We start from the raw sequence: 18856 nt of genomic DNA, 5'->3' as shown, positions 1-18856 counted from the left end.
TTTTAAATTATTTTTCAGCAAAATGGTCCATCGACCCATATTTTTAAAGCTAGAAATGACTTTGATTCAATTGAAAAACTTTTTTTTACAAATGAAATGGTTCTTCGAGCTCCGATTAAGTGTATTTTTAAAGAAATATTATGAGTAAAATGGTCTTTCGAAATTTAGTTTAGCGTATTTTTTAAAGAAATTGTTTTATTAATATTTATAATATTGGAGTTAAATTTTGTTTTAAAGACATTTTGCCTGAAAAAATGGTCCTTCGAGCTGTAATATTACTGCTATTCCTTCCTTAAATGTGCATCTCAAACCTTAACTGTTGGATTTTAAGCTAAAATAACCAGCAGCAGACATACATATTTTCAGGTGTTACAAACGTGATAAACTTTCAGAAAATACCCACCCTTTTTTGTTGTTCTTTCGTTAGCACCATGGCGACTAAGCTAAAATTTTTTATGCTCATTTCAAATCGATAAGCTGTCACTGCATTTATGATTTCTTAGTAGCTTCGGGAGGTTTATTTTTTGTTTTTATTTTTTTTCTAATAATCAACTCGAAACTATTTCAACTTCTGCCATACATACCCACACACACACACACACACACACACACACACGGCGCGAACTCACTCACGCACTCGATTAACCGTTCAAACACATCAATGATGTTCGATGGCCATATGATTTGTTATGAGGCGGTTAAATTTAAAAAAGCGGTCTTTTTGTTACAACAAACAACAAAACTGTAGAATTTCTTTGGTTTTCCAAAACATTTAAAAATTTAAAGCACGCACCTTTCACGCTGGATCCACATACTACAGCGTGTAAAAAAAAAAAAACAAGAAGAAACCTTATAAATAACAAAAACAAAAAATGATGAAACAAAATGAAGTGAAAGAACTGAATGAAGAATGAAAAAAAAATAGAAAAGACATACCAAAGTTCTTTTATTTTTCAGATTAGAACACAATATTTTATTTATGAAGCTAATCGTTCAGTGAACTCTTCCATTGACAGTTGACTCCACAACTATTCCCCAACTAATACATATATGTATGTATGTACACCAGCCAACAAATGCTTTTGTTTAAGAAAATTTGTCGTTGGGCGACATTATTTAGAATGATTGAATGTTCTTTTTTTAAGAAAAAAAAGCTTTCTCTATTAAAGTCTATTATTAGGGGAATTTTTACGTTTATGTTTTGTAATTATTTGTTGTTGGTTGGCGTTTTGTTTAAATTACTTTTTGTTGATCTATATCTTTGATAAATTATTGTCTTGACGAACATATTTTTTTTTAAAGTTTAAAAATATTTACTTTTCTTGTGTTTAATCGATTAATCTTTTTTTAATTAAATTTGTTTGGGGGGAAAAAGACACACAGAGTTATCATATATCTAAACTGACTTAAGAGAATTGTTTCAGAAACTACATAATTTGTAGAGTTTTGTTGAGTCTCTGCTATGAAATCAGCACACCTACGCAAATTCTTAAATGACCATTACTAATTAATCTTCAATAACAAATGTCAAAGATTGAGAATGAATCGTGATATTGTGTCATTTAATTTTATACTTGAAAGTAGAAATAAGAAATGTTTCAATTTGCCTTTAAAGGCCTCATCAAAGCCAACTTTCAGAACAAAACACTTGCGCGCTTAGAATTTAGAGATTTTTATAACCAAAACTTTATTATACAAAAGATTAATCAGAAAATGTTTCAATTCGATGTCTTATTATATAACGATGTCTTATCTATAAACTTTTTTCTTCGGATTTTGGCATTAAATATACACAAATAATTTATGGTCCTTATCGAAATACCGAAATATAAAAGTAAATGTTTAATATGCATTGAATACTATATAACTTTTAAAATATCACATTTCGAAGAACCATTTACCTAAAATTGGTCCTTCGAGACTATGATTAGCATATTTTTGTTGACTATGTTTTACAAGGAAGTAATTGGTTCCGTCTTTCATAAAGAACTGAAATAGTCGGGAAAAAAATGGGGCTAATGAAATGGACCTGTTTTTATATTATGTAAAAACAACATGGTCCATGGTCTGCATTATAATGGAACATGTTGTGGATTATGTAGTCCTATAATGTTAGGACATGACAACGTTAAATGGAGTATAGTTTTTAATATATTTGGACTAGTTTTGGATCAGTGCTAGTCTTCTGACGAGTACTCCTCACACTGTGAGGAGTAGCATAAATTTTTGCAGAGAAATAGTCCTACGAGCTTTAATTTTGAAATGATTTGTTGTTGTAACAGTTAAAACTATACAATAATCTTATCCAGGTGGTCTGCATCAATATCCAGACCTAAAAATTGTGGGATCTGCCCATAAATCCATTGGAAACTATAGTTGGTTGAGCAGTCGAATATGTGATGCGTATCATGGAGAGCCTGATCACAAACTCGGCATTCGTTAGTGATGACAAGGTCTATGAGCAACCAGTAGGTATGAAGCATATGGCTTCATATTGATTTCGGTTGTGTCAAAATAAATATAGTTTTAAACGACGGGTTTTCTTTAGTGTCTCTGAAGCGACCTCCAGTACAACATTCATACTTTATACTGCGACGGCGGGAGGGCAGTAGGAGGATCACTTTAACGGATTCTTCACATAACTAGGTATGTGTTTCTCGGGAAGCATTCAACAGTGTGATGTTAAAGTTGTAATGACCTCTTCAGTGACCTATATTTTCTCCTGTGGGTGGTGATAAGAGGTAATTTGCATGAAGCCCGTGGTAGTCCTTAGGGAGCAATTTTGCATGTTTCTCCACTAGGTATCACTAAGCCAATGCGACTACATTGGAAGAGAATAATTAACCACTAAAAGGAAAATCGTTTTCTACGTAGCCAAGGTTTCTTTATCCATATCCCAAGTGCTGCCGTCTAGAGTTTTAAGGACCCTGCTACTACTTCGGAATTTATGCGGTTTATACGAGGCATGAGCTGAAGAAATAGGTCCAAAAAATGTAAATGATCGGTTTCGGTGCCAAAAGTTCTTCGTTCGGGTAGTAAAGAGTGTTGCTGAAGAATTCGCTTTAGATAGCAGTGAAGAAATGAAGTAATTTACCGAGATAACCATTCAATCGATGGGATAGTTCATCATATCTAACTTTGCAAATGATTAATCCCTAATATTTAAGAAAAAACAGAACAATGTAATACAATGGCTTATATCGAATAAATATTATATTTGGAAGAAATGGTCCTACTTGAATCTTGCCGACTAAATCAGATTCTGAAATTTAAACTTATTGTTTAAAAATCAAATCATTTTGATTAAAATTTCAACAGGTTTGAAAAGTATTGCCAATTTAAACTAACTTTGCGAATTGACGTGTCCTAATTTTCTTGTTTGAAATTTTCGGATTAGATACCGTATAAGCAATTGTTTAATTTCGATATTGAAAGTCCATTTCGATCACGATTCTTTCTAGTATTAGTATAAACTAAAAAAGTAATTGATAACTTAAACTTGTCACTTTACAACATAATTAGCATTATATTCGAATCATATCAGTTTTTGACCCTTAAAAAAGAAATAAAAATTGGTCATACCACATTTCATCGGAATGATACAACCATAACTTTTTTTGGTAATAAACGTGTTAATATTTTATTATGTCTTTGACTGGTATTTAGCTTTTTTTCCGTCAACATTTAATGTCTTAAAATTCCATTCTATATACAACTTCTTTTTTGTTCAAACTTTCAATATAAATATTTTACAACAATATACTATATTTAACCATATGTTGTTACTACAGCAGCCGCCGCTGCTGTTGCTGCTGTCGTGGCAAGTGTGTTGTAGTAAACTGCAGCTGTTGCATCTTTGTATTACATCATTTGGTATGTGTTGTTTGGAGAAGTTGTAGCCTGCTATAAGCAATATTTTTTTCATCTTTTTGGTTTTAATGTAAGTTTTGGTGTGGTTACCAAAGAAATTACATGTGTTGTACTTGAGAGATTTGTGTTTTTATTACAGTGCAATATGGATTATACCAATGTTATTTAAACTTTGAAAATCTTGAAAATTTATCTTACACTTTTATTTACAATTTTTATGATTTCACTGTGGATTTTTTATGTAAAAATATTTATGCGTTTTTTTTTTTTTTTTTGCTTAACGTTTGTATAAAAGTTGTTTGCTGTTGGTTTTTTTTCGGCTTGTGTATTTTTTTTCCTTCCAACATTTACATGGTACGCATTCATGTTAGCTGCTGCTGTTGAAGAAGAGGAAAAAGAATGTGGCCAATATGATTTGTTGACAATACCAAATACGCAAAATTTTCAAACCAACAATGCAGCTGAACAACAACATGTTGTGCTGTTTAGAGATTTTGTTTTTGGTAAACACTGTCTTTTTTTGTCTAGAATTATGCAGGTTGTTTTAGAGCCAAAGTGATGGTAGTCTGCCTAGCTGTTGGCTTAGCTTTAAATATTGTTTACTTTTTTAGAATGTTTGCCAAGATTTTAGAGAAAGACAGTGCCAACAACAACTTCTGATATTTTATAGAAATGAAAAAATTTTTATTTTTTAGAATATTACCAAAAAATATAATGCAATATTTGGCAAAAAATACTTAATCTCTTTAGTTCAGTTGTAGTTCAGTTCTAGTTTAGTTCTCGTTCAGTTCTTGTTCTGTTCTAGTTCAGTTGTAGTTCAGTTCTCGTTCAGTTCTTGTTCTGTTCTAGTTCGGTTGTAGTTCGGTTGTAGTTCAGTTGTAGTTCAGTTGTAGTTCACTTCTAGTTCACTTCTAGTTCAGTTCTAGTTCAGTTCTAGTTCAGTTCTAGTTCAGTTCTAGTTCAGTTCTAGTTCAGTTCTAGTTCAGTTCTTGTTCTGTTCTAGTTCAGTTGTAGTTCAGTTCTCGTTCCGTTCTTGTTCTGTTCTAGTTCGGTTGTAGTTCAGTTGTAGTTCACTTCTAGTTCAGTTCTAGTTCAGTTCTAGTTCAGTTCTAGTTCAGTTCTAGTTCAGTTCTAGTTCAGTTCTAGTTCAGTTCTAGTTCAGTTCTAGTTCAGTTCTAGTTCAGTTCTCGTTCCGTTCTTGTTCTGTTCTAGTTCGGTTGTAGTTCAGTTCTAGTTCAGTTCTAGTTCAGTTCTAGTTCAGTTCTAGTTCAGTTCTAGTTCAGTTCTAGTTCAGTTATAGTTCAGTTCTAGTTCAGTTCTAGTTCAGTTCTAGTTCAGTTCTAGTTCAGTTCTAGTTCAGTTCTTGTTCTGTTCTAGTTCAGTTGTAGTTCAGTTCTCGTTCCGTTCTTGTTCTGTTCTAGTTCGGTTGTAGTTCAGTTGTAGTTCACTTCTAGTTCAGTTCTAGTTCAGTTCTAGTTCAGTTCTAGTTCAGTTCTAGTTCAGTTCTAGTTCAGTTCTAGTTCAGTTCTAGTTCAGTTCTAGTTCAGTTCTAGTTCAGTTCTAGTTCAGTTCTCGTTCCGTTCTTGTTCTGTTCTAGTTCGGTTGTAGTTCAGTTCTAGTTCAGTTCTAGTTCAGTTCTAGTTCAGTTCTAGTTCAGTTCTAGTTCAGTTCATTCTAGTTAAGTTCTAGGTCAGTTCTAGTTCAGTTCTAGTTCAGTTCTAGTTCAGTTCTAGTTCAGTTCTAGTTCAGTTCTAGTTCAGTTCTAGTTCAGTTCTAGTTCAGTTCTAGTTCAGTTCTAGGTCAGTTCTAGTTCAGTTCTAGTTCAGTGCTAGTTTCAGTTCTTAGTTCAGTTCTAGTTCAGTTCTAGTTCAGTTCTAGTTCAGTTCTAGTTCAGTTCTAGTTCAGTTCTAGTTCAGTTCTAGTTCAGTTCTAGTTCAGTTCTAGTTCAGTTCTAGTTCAGTTCTAGTTCTAGTTCTAGTTCCAGTTCTAGTTCTAGTTCAGTTCTAGTTCAGTTCTAGTCAGTTCTAGTTCAGTTCTAGTTCAGTTCTAGTTCAGTTCTAGTTCAGTTCTAGTTCAGTTCTAGTTCAGTTCTAGTTCAGTTCTAGTTCAGTTCTAGTTCAGTTCTAGTTCAGTTCTAGTTCAGTTCTAGTTCAGTTCTAGTTCAGTTCTAGTTCAGTTCTAGTTCAGTTCTAGTTCAGTTCTAGTTCAGTTCTAGTTCAGTCTAGTTCAGTTCTAGTTCAGTTCTAGTTCTAGTTCAGTTCTAGTTCAGTTCTAGTTCAGTTCTAGTTCTAGTTCAGTTCTAGTTCAGTTCTAGTTCAGTTCTAGTTCAGTTCTAGTTCAGTTCTAGTTCAGTTCTAGTTCAGTTCTAGTTCAGTTCTAGTTCAGTTCTAGTTCAGTTCTAGTTCAGTTCTAGTTCAGTTCTAGTTCAGTTCTAGTTCAGTTTCTAGTTCATTAGTTCAGTTCTAGTTCAAATCTAGTTCAGTTCTAGTTCAGTTCTAGTTCAGTTCTAGTTGAGTTCTAGTTGAGTTCTAGTTGAGTTCTAGTTGAGTTCTAGTTGAGTTCTAGTTGAGTTCTAGTTCAGTTCTAGTTCAGTTCTAGTTCAGTTCTAGTTCAGTTCTAGTTCAGTTCTAGTTCAGTTATAGTTCAGTTCTAGTTCAGTTCTAGTTCAGTTCTAGGTCAGTTCTAGGTCAGTTCTAGTTCAGTTCTAGTTCAGTTCTAGTTCAGTTCTAGTTCAGTTCTAGTTCAGTTCTAGTTCAGTTCTAGTTCAGTTCTAGTTCAGTTCTAGTTCAGTTCTAGTTCAGTTCTAGTTCAGTTCTAGTTCAGTTCTAGTTCAGTTCTAGTTCAGTTCTAGTTCAGTTCTAGTTCAGATCTTGTTCAGTTCTAGTTCAGTTCTGGTTTAGTTCTAGTTCAGTTCTAGTTCAGTTCTAGTTCAGTTCTAATTCAGTTCTAGTTCAGTTCTAGTTCAGTTTTAGTTCAGTTCTAGTTCAGTTCTCGTTCCGTTCTTGTTCTGTTCTAGTTCGGTTGTAGTTCAGTTGTAGTTCACTTCTAGTTCAGTTCTAGTTCAGTTCTAGTTCAGTTCTAGTTCAGTTCTAGTTCAGTTCTAGTTCAGTTCTAGTTCAGTTCTAGTTCAGTTCTAGTTCTAGTTCAGTTCTAGTTCAGTTCTCGTTCCGTTCTTGTTCTGTTCTAGTTCGGTTGTAGTTCAGTTCTAGTTCAGTTCTAGTTCAGTTCTAGTTCAGTTCTAGTTCAGTTCTAGTTCAGTTCTAGTTCAGTTCTAGTTCAGTTCTAGTTCAGTTCTAGTTCAGTTCTAGTTCAGTTCTAGTTCAGTTCTAGTTCAGTTCTAGTTCAGTTCTAGTTCAGTTCTAGTTCAGTTCTAGTTCAGTTCTAGTTCAGTTCTAGTTCAGTTCTAGTTCAGTTCTAGTTCAGTTCTAGTTCAGTTCTAGTTCAGTTCTAGTTCAGTTCTAGTTCAGTTCTAGTTCAGTTCTAGTTCAGTTCTAGTTCAGTTCTAGTTCAGTTCTAGTTCAGTTCTAGTTCAGTTCTAGTCAGTTCTAGTTCAGTTCTAGTTCAGTTCTAGTTCAGTTCTAGTTCAGTTCTAGTTCAGTTCTAGTTCAGTTCTAGTTCAGTTCTAGTTCAGTTCTAGTTCAGTTCTAGTTCAGTTCAGTTCAGTCTAGTTCAGTTCTAGTTCAGTTCTAGTTCAGTTCTAGTTCAGTTCTAGTTCAGTTCTAGTTCAGTTCTAGTTCAGTTCTAGTTCAGTTCTAGTTCAGTTCTAGTTCAGTTCTAGTTCAGTTCTAGTTCAGTTCTAGTTCAGTTTCTAGTTCAGTTCTAGTTCAGTTCAGTTCTAGTTCAGTTCTAGTTCAGTTCTAGTCAGTTCTAGTTCAGTTCTAGTTCAGTTCAGTTCTAGTTCAGTTCTAGTTCAGTTCTAGTTCAGTTCTAGTTCAGTTCTAGTTCAGTTCTAGTTCAGTTCTAGTTCAGTTCTAGTTCAGTTCTAGTTCAGTTCTAGTTCAGTTCTAGTTCAGTTCTAGTTCAGTTCTAGTTCAATTCTAGTTCAGTTCTAGTTCAGTTCTAGTTCAGTTCTAGTTGAGTTCTAGTTCGAGTTCTAGTTGAGTTCTAGTTGAGTTCTAGTTGAGTCTAGTGTTCTAGTTGAGTTCTAGTTCAGTTCTAGTTCAGTTCTAGTTCAGTTCTAGTTCAGTTCTAGTTCAGTTCTAGTTCAGTTCTAGTTCTTCAGTTATAGTTCAGTTCTAGTTCAGTTCTAGTTCAGTTCTAGGTCAGTTCTAGGTCAGTTCTAGTTCAGTTCTAGTTCAGTTCTAGTTCAGTTCTAGTTCAGTTATAGTTCAGTTATAGTTCAGTTCTAGTTCAGTTCTAGTTCAGTTCTAGTTCAATTCTAGGAGATAAACAACAATTTTACAACTTTGGTTTCATCATAATAAACAAATACTTTACGTAGTTGACTTTTACGTACAGTTCATTAATCCCTTCATCGTTTCAACTCTATTAGAAATGCCTCAACACTTTATCTTTCAATCCTTAAAAGCATTGTCGTGGCATTAGAAGTTTTATTTATCGACTTCTTTTTTTTTTTAAAGGGATTTGGATTTTTTATTTCGTCATACCACTTTTAAATCCCTAATGTGTTAAGCCAAACTACACTTGCTGACTATTAAATCTTTTAGAAAGACGTGCAACAATATGTTGCAACATTTAACAAATGTTATTACATGATGATGCTAATGCATCATTTACTAGCTAACGCTGCGCTGAGAGTTTAGAAATATAAAATAAATAAAATAATAGAAAAAGATACAACAACCATGTTAAAAACTAATTTCAAGTAAAAGTGTTTTGTTAGTTTTCGCGTAACTATAATCATCAGCAGCATCATCATCGTCATTGCCACCACCATCACTTGTAACTGCTGACTCCTTGACGATGTTGTCTATTGCCAGCCTGCGTGCCTTCTTTTTGAGCCAGTCTGACAGCCTGCCTGTATTGTTGCTGTTTGTTTGCAGTGGTGTTGCATATTGTTGGTGTTGCTTGGTAATCTATTATTTGTCTTGAAGCCATATAAAAATCTATTTATTCTAAATGCTTCACCGAGTATCTAAGTTACTTACTTTCGCTTACAAAGACAACAACAGCAACAATTCCTGCAACAACTCGAACAGGCTAACAACATAAAATCATAAAAAGTGTTTGTTATTATTGGTACTATTTTTATGTTGTTTTACTATTTTGTTGTTTCTAGTTGTATAATGCTAATATGCAAAAGCATTAGTTTGTTTAAGTCTCCACAACTTGATGATTCATTATTCACTGTCGTTTTTTTCTTAACAGTACGTTTTTCTCTTCAAAAACAGTCTGGTATCATCTAACTGATGGTTTGTTGTAATTTTTCTAACTCTTTTTTAAGTTGTTTTACAAATCTCTACCTTTTTTACTCTACTACTTTTGCATTAATGTGACCAACTTAAGCCGCTTATTGTCAGGTTTTTATTCTTTTAATCGGTTAAATTTATAGTTATTTGCTTCCTTGTTTAATTTTAATGCTGAAAAACGTTTATGAAACTGCTTAAGATTTATTGATTTATTTTTTTATTTACGACTCATATTTTTATAGTTCAGTTCTAGTCCGGTTCCATTCCAGTTCCAGTTCAGTTCTAGTCCGGTTCCAGTCCAGTTACAGTTCAGTTCTAGTTCAGTTTTAGTTCTGTTCTAGTTCAGTTCTAGTTCAGTTCTAGTTCAGTTCTAGTTCAGTTCTAGTTCAGTTCTAGTTCAGTTCTAGTTCAGTTCTAGTTCAGTTCTAGTTCTAGTTCAGTTCTAGTTCAGTTCTAGTTCAGTTCTAGTGCAGTTCTAGTTCAGTTCTAGTTCAGTTCTAGTTCAGTTCTAGTTCAGTTCCAGTTCAGTTCTAGTTCAGTTCTAGTTCAGTTCTAGTTCAGTTTCTAGTTCAGTTCTAGTTCAGTTCTAGTTCAGTTCTAGTTCAGTTCTAGTTCAGTTCTAGTTCAGTTCTAGTTCAGTTCTAGTTCAGTTCTAGTTCAGTTCTAGTTCAGTTCTAGTTCAGTTCTAGTTCAGTTCTAGTTCAGTTCTAGTTCAGTTCTAGTTCAGTTCTAGTTCTAGTTCAGTTCTAGTTCAGTTCTAGTTCAGTTCTAGTTCAGTTCTAGTTCTAGTTCTTCTAGTTCAGTTCTAGTTCAGTTCTAGTTCAGTTCTAGTTCAGTTCTAGTTCAGTTCTAGTTCAGTTCTAGTTCAGTTCTAGTTCTGGTTCAGTTCTAGTTCAGTTCTAGTTCAGTTCTAGTTCAGTTCTAGTTCAGTTCTAGTTCAGTTCTAGTTCAGTTCTAGTTCAGTTCTAGTTCAGTTCTAGTTCAGTTCTAGTTCAGTTCTAGTTCAGTTCTAGTTCAGTTCTAGTTCAGTTCTAGTTCAGTTCTAGTTCAGTTCTAGTTCAGTTCTAGTTCAGTTCTAGTTCAGTTCTAGTTCAGTTCTAGTTCAGTTCTAGTTCAGTTCTAGTTCAGTTCTAGTTCAGTTCTAGTTCAGTTCTAGTTCAGTTCTAGTTCAGTTCTAGTTCAGTTCTAGTTCAGTTCTAGTTCAGTTCTAGTTCAGTTCTAGTTCAGTTCTAGTTCAGTTCTAGTTCAGTTCTAGTTCAGTCTAGTTCAGTTCTAGTTCAGTTCTAGTTCAGTTCTAGTTCAGTTCTAGTTCAGTTTCTAGTTCAGTTCTAGTTCAGTTCTAGTTCAGTTCTAGTTCAGTTCTAGTTCAGTTCTAGTTCAGTTCTAGTTCAGTTCTAGTTCAGTTCTACTTCAGTTCTAGTTCAGTTCTAGTTCAGTTCTACTACTTAGTTCAGTATAGTTCTTCTAGTTCACTCTAGTTCTAGTTCATTTCAGTTTTAATTCAGTTCCTAAATAATAAAACTCAAATACTAAGTATTTTTAGTAGTTGGTCTTACTAAACTGAAATTTCATCTCCAAAAATTATGTTAAATGTTAATGTTTTTTGCCTCAAACAAACACCCACAATATTTTTACGTTGTTACATTTAACATTTTGCTAAATAACTTTTTAACTAAAATGAAAAAACAATAAAATATTAAGGGAAAAACAACTTTAAAAACTAATTTTTCTGTGTATTTCTCCCAAAAACAGCCATAAAATTTAAGTTTTAAATTCAATAGAAATTTATCTTTGTCTTTTATGAAAACAATTTGTCAAACTAACTACAAGGCTTTTGAAAAAATATTGTGAAACTTTAACTCAGAAACAAATTGCTTGTTTACTTAAAATAGCTCTTTACTAAATATCTAGGTAACAATTTAAAATGTTTTCTATAACTATTAAATTGCTTTCTTTTTTTTCGTTCTACTATTTTGCCATGTAACACACAACCTAATGACCCACTCACTCACTGACTTATCATAATTTCTTTAGTCATGTAGAACATCATACATACTAGGCCTGTCTAAACTACTCAGAGTCATTTTGCCTGCATCATCATCCTCATCATCATGATCGGCACCATCAACATTCAATATCAATCTTGGCAATCAGTGCAACGTTTCATAATCTTTGTTTTTTCCGGCTTGTTCTTGTATTAGAAAAATACCACGTACATTTTTTTGTTTATACCCGACTTATAAAAATCTTAAGATGAAATTTTCTTTTTTTTTTCAATTTGATTCTTTAGCAATAAAACGTTTTTAAAATTGTAGGTTACTGAACTACTAGAGTAATTTTATATTTTTCCACTTACATGATGAAGATCAATCAGTAAGAAGATGAATACTGTTTCACTGGATCAATGGATCCTAGAGTACTTAGGCAGAGTTTCTCAACATTTTCTAGTTGAGCTCATACTCCGCTTTAGTTTAATTTTATTTCTGTTCTAGTTTAGTTCTAGTTCCGGTTTCCAGTCCGGTTCCAGTTCTGTTCTAGTTCTAGCTCAGTTCTAGTTCAGTTCCACTTCAGTTCTAGTTCAGTTCCACTTCAGTTTCTAGTTCAGTTCTAGTTCAGTTCTAGTTCAGTTCTAGTTCAGTTCTAGTTCAGTTCTAGTTCAGTTCTAGTTCAGTTCTAGTTCAGTTCTAGTTCAGTTCTAGTTCAGTTCTAGTCAGTTCTAGTTCAGTTCTAGTTCAGTTTCTAGTCATTTCTAGTTCAGTCTAGTTCAGTTCAGTCATTCTAGTTCAAGTTCTAGTTCAGTTCTAGTTCAGTTCTAGGTCAGTTCTAGTTCAGTTCTAGTTCAGTTCTAGTTCAGTTCTAGTTCAGTTCTAGTTCAGTTCTAGTTCAGTTCTAGTTCAGTTCTAGTTCAGTTCTAGTTCAGTTCTAGATTCAGTTCTAGTTCAGTTTCTAGTTCAGTTTTAGTTCAGTTTCTAGTTCAGTTCTAGTTCAGTTCTAGTTCAGTTCTAGGTCAGTTCTAGTTCAGTTCTAGTTCAGTTCTAGTTCAGTTCTAGTTCAGTTCTAGTTCAGTTCTAGTTCAGTTCTAGTTCAGTTCTAGTCATTCAGTAGTTCTAGTTCAGTTCTAGTTCAGTTCTAGTTCAGTTCTAGTTCAGTTCTAGTTCAGTTCTAGTTCAGTTCTAGTTCAGTTCTAGTTCAGTTCTAGTTCAGTTTCTAGTTCAGTTTTAGTTCAGTTTCTAGTTCAGTTCTAGTTAAGTTCTAGTTCAGTTCTAGTTCAGTTCTAGTTCAGTTCTAGTTCAGTTCTAGTTCAGTTCTAGTTCAGTTCTAGTCAGTTCTAGTTCAGTTCTAGGTTCTGTTCTAGTTCAGTTCTAGTTCAGTTCTAGTTCAGTTCTAGTTCAGTTCTAGTTCAGTTCTAGTTCAGTTCTAGTTCAGTTCTAGTTCAGTTCTACTTCAGTTCTACTTCAGTTCTAGTTCAGTTCTAGTTCAGTTCTAGTTCAGTTCTAGTTCAGTTCTAGTTCAGTTCTAGTTCAGTTCTAGTTCAGTTCTAGTTCAGTTCTAGTTCAGTTCTAGTTAAGTTCAAGTTCAGTTCTAGTTCAGTTCTAGTTCAGATCTTGTTCAGTTCTAGTTCAGTTCTGGTTTAGTTCTAGTTCAGTTCTAGTTCAGTTCTAGTTCAGTTCTAATTCAGTTCTAGTTCAGTTCTAGTTCAGTTTTAGTTCAGTTCTAGTTCAGTTCGTTCAGTTCAGTTCTAGTTCAGTTCTAGTTCAGTTCTAGTTCAGTTCTAGTTCAGTTCTAGTTCAGTTCTAGTTCAGTTCTAGTTCAGTTCTAGTTCAGTTCTAGTTCAGTTCTAGTTCAGTTCTAGTTCAGTTCTAGTTCAGTTCTAGTTCAGTTCTAGTTCAGTTCTAGTTCAGTTCTAGTTCAGTTCTAGTTCAGTTCTAGTTCAGTTCTAGTTCAGTTCTAGTTCAGTTCTAGTTCAGTTCTAGTTCAGTTCTAGTTCAGTTCTAGTTCAGTTCTAGTTCAGTTCTAGTTCAGTTCTAGTTCAGTTCTAGTTCAGTTCTAGTTCAGTTCTAGTTCAGTTCTAGTTCAGTTCTAGTTCAGTTCTAGTTCAGTTCTAGTTCAGTTCTAGTTCAGTTCTAGTTCAGTTCTAGTTCAGTTCTAGTTCAGTTCTAGTTCAGTTCTAGTTCAGTTCTAGTTCAGTTCTAGTTCAGTTCTAGTTCAGTTCTAGTTCTAGTTCAGTTCAGTTCAGTTCTAGTTCAGTTCAGTTCTAGTTCTAGTTCTAGTTTAGTTCTAGTTCAGTTCTAGTCAGTTCTAGTTCAGTTCTAGTTCAGTTCTAGTTCAGTTCTAGTTCAGTTCTAGTTCAGTTCTAGTTCAGTTCTAGTTCAGTTCTAGTTCAGTTCTAGTTCAGTTTTTTCAGTTCTAGTTCAGTTCTAGTTCAGTTCTAGTTCAGTTCTAGTTCAGTTCTAGTTCAGTTCTAGTTCAGTTCTAGTTCAGTTCTAGTTCAGTTCTAGTTCAGTTCTAGTTCAGTTCTAGTTCAGTTCTAGTTCAGTTCTAGTTCAGTTCTAGTTCAGTTCTAGTTCAGTTCTAGTTCAGTTCTAGTTCAGTTCTAGTTCAGTTCTAGTTCAGTTCTAGTTCAGTTCTAGTTCAGTTCTAGTTCAGTTCTAGTTCAGTTCTAGTTCAGTTCTAGTTCAGTTCTAGTTCAGTTCTAGTTCAGTTCTAGTTCAGTTCTAGTTCAGTTCTAGTTCAGTTCTAGTTCAGTTCTAGTTCAGTTCTAGTTCAGTTCTAGTTCAGTTCTAGTTCGGTTCCAGTTCAGTTCTAGTTCACTTATTGATCTATTTAGTACATATTATTAGAACCTCTGCTTTAACTTTAACTGAATTGTTTTAGTATAAAAACCAGCCTGTAATCTGTAAATATTTGTTACATCTTAAATTATTTTGCAGAACATTACTTTTATTACTCTTTAAACTCTTCTTCCAAAACGAAAAAAAAATCCATTTATGATTCCCAACTTTAAGTCTTTTGTTTGGCACATTTGAAAGATAATGACTCAATTAGTGTCAGTTAAGGCATTATTATATTTTTTTCTTTAACTAAATTATAAATAAAATTTATTGTTAACAGGATATTAAATACAATAAAAGAAAAACAAAATTCTTTAAGTTCATTAGGGTTGAGCATAACAATAAAATTATACTTAAATTTGCATATTTTTCAAATTTTTCTTTTGTTTGTGAGTGAAAAAATTCCAAAACTAACCGCACAACTTCTTAATATTTAAAATGTATTTTAAGCACCTTATATTTGATGTTAAATTCAAAGATTAATGGGGTTTTTAAACTTGGGATTATCAGCAAGTTTAGTTAGCAGTATTAAAGAAAAATGTGTGTGTTTGTCGTTTTTTTTTATAAATATTTAGTATTTTAAAATTATTTTTGTTGGCATTAATGGAAAATTCTTAAAATTTTTTGAAAAAGAAGGGGCGAAATAAATATTAAGCTTTATCGGTTTAAACATTTTTTTGCAAAGTAGAGAACAAAAATTTAAGCTGTTTTAATCCTTATTGGATTATTTTTAGATTTCTTTGTTTAAATTTCTTTAAAAAAAATTAAATCACTTTATAAATTTAGACTCTTTGCCTTTAATAATACGTGCCAAAATTCCATGAGAACCAGTTTCAAAAACAGGGAACCTAAAAGTTTAATTTTGTGTTTTAGATTTAGTTACTTAGATCTTATCTTATAACTTTTGCATTTGTTCCTATTTTTTATCAAATTTCAGGAAACTACAATTTCGTCAGCAATTTTAATGCGTATTTTCTACCAATAAAGTACTTGGCAAAATCCCTACTTTTATCTTTAGATTTACATTAAGTTATTAAGAAAAAAGTGCTTACAGAAACACATCCTATAGGCGCTTAACAAAAATACCCAATAACCAATTTAGTTCACACAAAGAAAAGATAAAATACGAAAGAAATTATAATAGCCCAGCAAAAATTTTCATTACCTAGTAATCTAGGAAGTAATATTGGAATCACGTGGAAACTAATTACTTTTGGGGTGAATAACTAATTATTTTTGTTCGACGAGGTTCAAATAATATGTACCTACCTTAAACAAATTAATAAATGGTTACTAATTTGATTACAAAAACTTTGCGAAATAACTAGTTACAAATAAACCTACAAATATGTTATGTGATAGCTAGTTATTTTGGGCTGACTTTGTATGTAGAAAACAAAAAATAAAAAAATTCTCGGCCGGGATTTGAACCCAGGCATTCAGTTGTTTTCTGTGTTTCTCACTCCAGCCGCTTACTCGATGCTCCATTAACATGTTGCTTTTTGTAATTTTGAGAACGGCATTTTACAAAAATATATAAATGAATGTCATTTTGAAAAAAAATAAACAGTATCCAGCAGGGCTCGAACCACGAGTTATTTTGGGCTGACTTTGTATGTAGAAAACAAAAAATAAAAAAATTCTCGGCCGGGATTTGAACCCAGGCATTCAGTTGTTTTCTGTGTTTCTCACTCCAGCCGCTTACTCGATGCTCCATTAACATGTTGCTTTTTGTAATTTTGAGAACGGCATTTTACAAAAATATATAAATGAATGTCATTTTGAAAAAAAATAAACAGTATCCAGCAGGGCTCGAACCACGAACCCCCTGTTTGTTAAATAAACGACCTAGACAATTGAGCCATAACAAATCCAAATTGTTTTGTTCTTTACCAGTAATAACCTATTCAGCTAAATAAAATAATGTGGATGATAATGAACACTCATTACCAAGTAATGTATGAAATAACTACTGGCTATTACCAAAAATTTCAGATTTTTTGCTGGGAGGGTGTGACCGACTATCTAATAACCTACATTTTACTGAATTTTTTTTATTCAAGAATCTTATTTTTTATGTTAGAGTAAGTTAGAGTGAACTGTTGACTTTAACAATATTCTGTAGTCTAGTCTATAGTGTAGTCTATAGTCTAGTCTAGCCTATAGTGTAGTCTATAGTCTAGTCTATAGTCTAGTCTATAGTCTAGTCTATAGTCTAATCTATAGTCTAGTCTATAGTCTAGTCTATAGTCTAGTCTATAGTCTAGCCTATAGTCTAGTCTATAGTCTAGTCTATAGTCTAGCCTATAGTCTAGTCTATAGTCTAGTCTATAGTCTAGTCTATAGTCTAGTCTATAGTCTAGTCTAGTAGTCTAGTCTATAGTCTAGTCTATAGTCTAGTCTATAGTCTAGTCTATAGTCTAGTCTAGTAGTCTAGTCTAGTCTATAGTCTAGTCTATAGTCTAGTCTATAGTCTAGCCTATAGTCTAGTCTATAGTCTAGTCTATAGTCTAGTCTATAGTCTAGTCTATAGTCTAGTCTATAGTCTAGTCTATAGTCTAGTCTATAGTCTAGTCTATAGTCTAGTCTATAGTCTAGTCTATAGTCTAGTCTATAGTCTAGTCTATAGTCTAGTCTATAGTCTAGTCTATAGTCTAGTCTATAGTCTAGTCTATAGTCTAGTCTATAGTCTAGTCTATAGTCTAGTCTATAGTCTAGTCTATAGTCTAGTCTATAGTCTAGTCTATAGTCTAGTCTATAGTCTAGTCTATAGTCTAGTCTATAGTTTAGTCTATAGTTTAGTCTATAGTCTAGTCTATAGTTTAGTCTATAGTATAGTCTATAGTCTAGTCTATAGTCTAGTCTATAGTCTAGTCTATAGTCTAGTCTATAGTCTAGTCTATAGTCTAGTCTATAGTCTAGTCTATAGTCTATAGTCTAGTCTAGTCTAGTCTATAGTCTAGTCTAGTCTAGTCTATAGTCTATAGTCTAGTCTAGTCTAGTCTATAGTCTAGTCTATAGTCTAGTCTATAGTCTAGTCTATAGTCTAGTCTATAGTCTAGTCTATAGTCTAGTCTATAGTCTAGTCTATAGTCTAGTCTATAGTCTAGTCTATAGTCTAGTCTATAGTCTAGTCTATAGTCTAGTCTATAGTCTAGTCTATAGTCTAGTCTATAGTCTAGTCTATAGTCTAGTCTATAGTCTAGTCTATAGTCTAGTCTATAGTCTAGTCTATAGTCTAGTCTATAGTCTAGTCTATAGTCTAGTCTATAGTCTAGTCTATAGTCTAGTCTATAGTCTAGTCTATAGTCTAGTCTATAGTCTAGTCTATAGTCTAGTCTATAGTCTAGTCTATAGTCTAGTCTATAATCTAGTCTATAGTCTAGTCTATAGTCTAGTCTATAGTCTAGTCTATAGTCTAGTCTATAGTCTAGTCTATAATCTAGTCTATAATCTAGTCTATAGTCTAGTCTATAGTCTAGTCTATAGTCTAGTCTATAGTCTAGTCTTTAGTCTAGTCTATAGTCTAGTCTATAGTCTAGTCTATAGTCTAGTCTATAGTATAGTCTATAGTCTAGTCTATAGTCTAGTCTATAGTCTAGTCTTTAGTCTAGTCTATTATTGCATTATTTTTATTATTTTAATCTGTTACAGACAGCAGTAGGAGTGCAAAATACCCATTTTCTTGGAGTAGTTTACAAATATGTGCCTTGCGCTTAACAAAGAGAAATCATAACACTCCCTGTCCTTGCTGACAGCTAAAAACACATTCACTTGCTAAACTCTCTATAACAATCTATTATTATCATTATTATCGTCATTATCATTGTTATTATTTATTTTTATGATGATGATGGTACATGCAATAGCAACACTATCTGGCATTCACTAAGATTCCTTGAATTAACTACTCCAATTACATATGTTTGTATATGTATGTCTGTAGCAGCAGCACCACTTACATTAGCTATATATGATGCAGCGGAAGAAGTGTAAGGCCCTTATCAAGTTTTACTTAAATTAAAACACTTTACTCAACAGAAAATATCTTTTTTTTTGGTTGCAACAACAACAATAAAATCGCTGTAAAATAATACTAAACCAAGGTAAAATGCGAAGCAAAAGTATAAAATCATACACTAAAAGATAAACGCCCACGCATGCGTACAAGTGGTTTTAATATTTAACCAATATAACGTAAACAGACACTGGCGACAAAGCGACTACATTAAAATATTTCACAGAAGTGAGTCAAATTTTCAGTCTCTTTAATCAAAGTCATTATGTTTAACCCTAAAAGAGCAGAAAAAGGAAAAATTAACACAAATCCTAATTTGTTCGGTTTTTATACTTATAGTTACAAACATAATTTTTCATTTTAGAAAATGTTTGTATAGTTCTAAATCTTTTTGTATTTTCTCCCTAATGGGTTAATGCTTAAAATGTTGCATTTTCCCCTCATTAAAAATGACTCATTCTCAGTTAAAGGAGTCTCTTTTGTCAAGCTAGTTTTTTTACCACCACATCATGTTTATTTTTTGTTTAATTCTTTAGAATTATTGTTTGTTGCTTACAATAATAACAAAAGAATATAATTAACATAAAATGTTTGTTTACAATCTTCATTAAAACCATTTTGTTTCTCTGTAAAACTTAATTTATAAATATAAAAACCGCAATTTCATAATTTTATTTTATATTTTTTATTATTGTAACCATACCCCAAAAAATCACAAGACCGTGTGGGTTTCAAATAAGAAAAAAAAAATTTGCTTACAAAAATAA

General features: G+C 32.7%; 1 protein-coding gene across 1 annotated transcript in view; it reads left to right on the top strand.

The window, feature by feature from the left end:
- LOC119604037 (serine-rich adhesin for platelets-like) overlaps nt 1-18856 on the top strand; it is a 302563-nt gene that overhangs the window by 139370 nt on the left and 144337 nt on the right. The gene's annotated exons all lie outside the window — the stretch shown is intronic.

Source organism: Lucilia sericata, unplaced genomic scaffold (assembly GCF_015586225.1).
Source record: "Lucilia sericata isolate MDLA Ls3-8-SP2 unplaced genomic scaffold, ASM1558622v1 Contig000354F_arrow, whole genome shotgun sequence".
Lineage (NCBI taxonomy): Eukaryota > Metazoa > Arthropoda > Insecta > Diptera > Calliphoridae > Lucilia > Lucilia sericata.
This window is presented reverse-complemented; position numbering and strand designations above follow the sequence as displayed.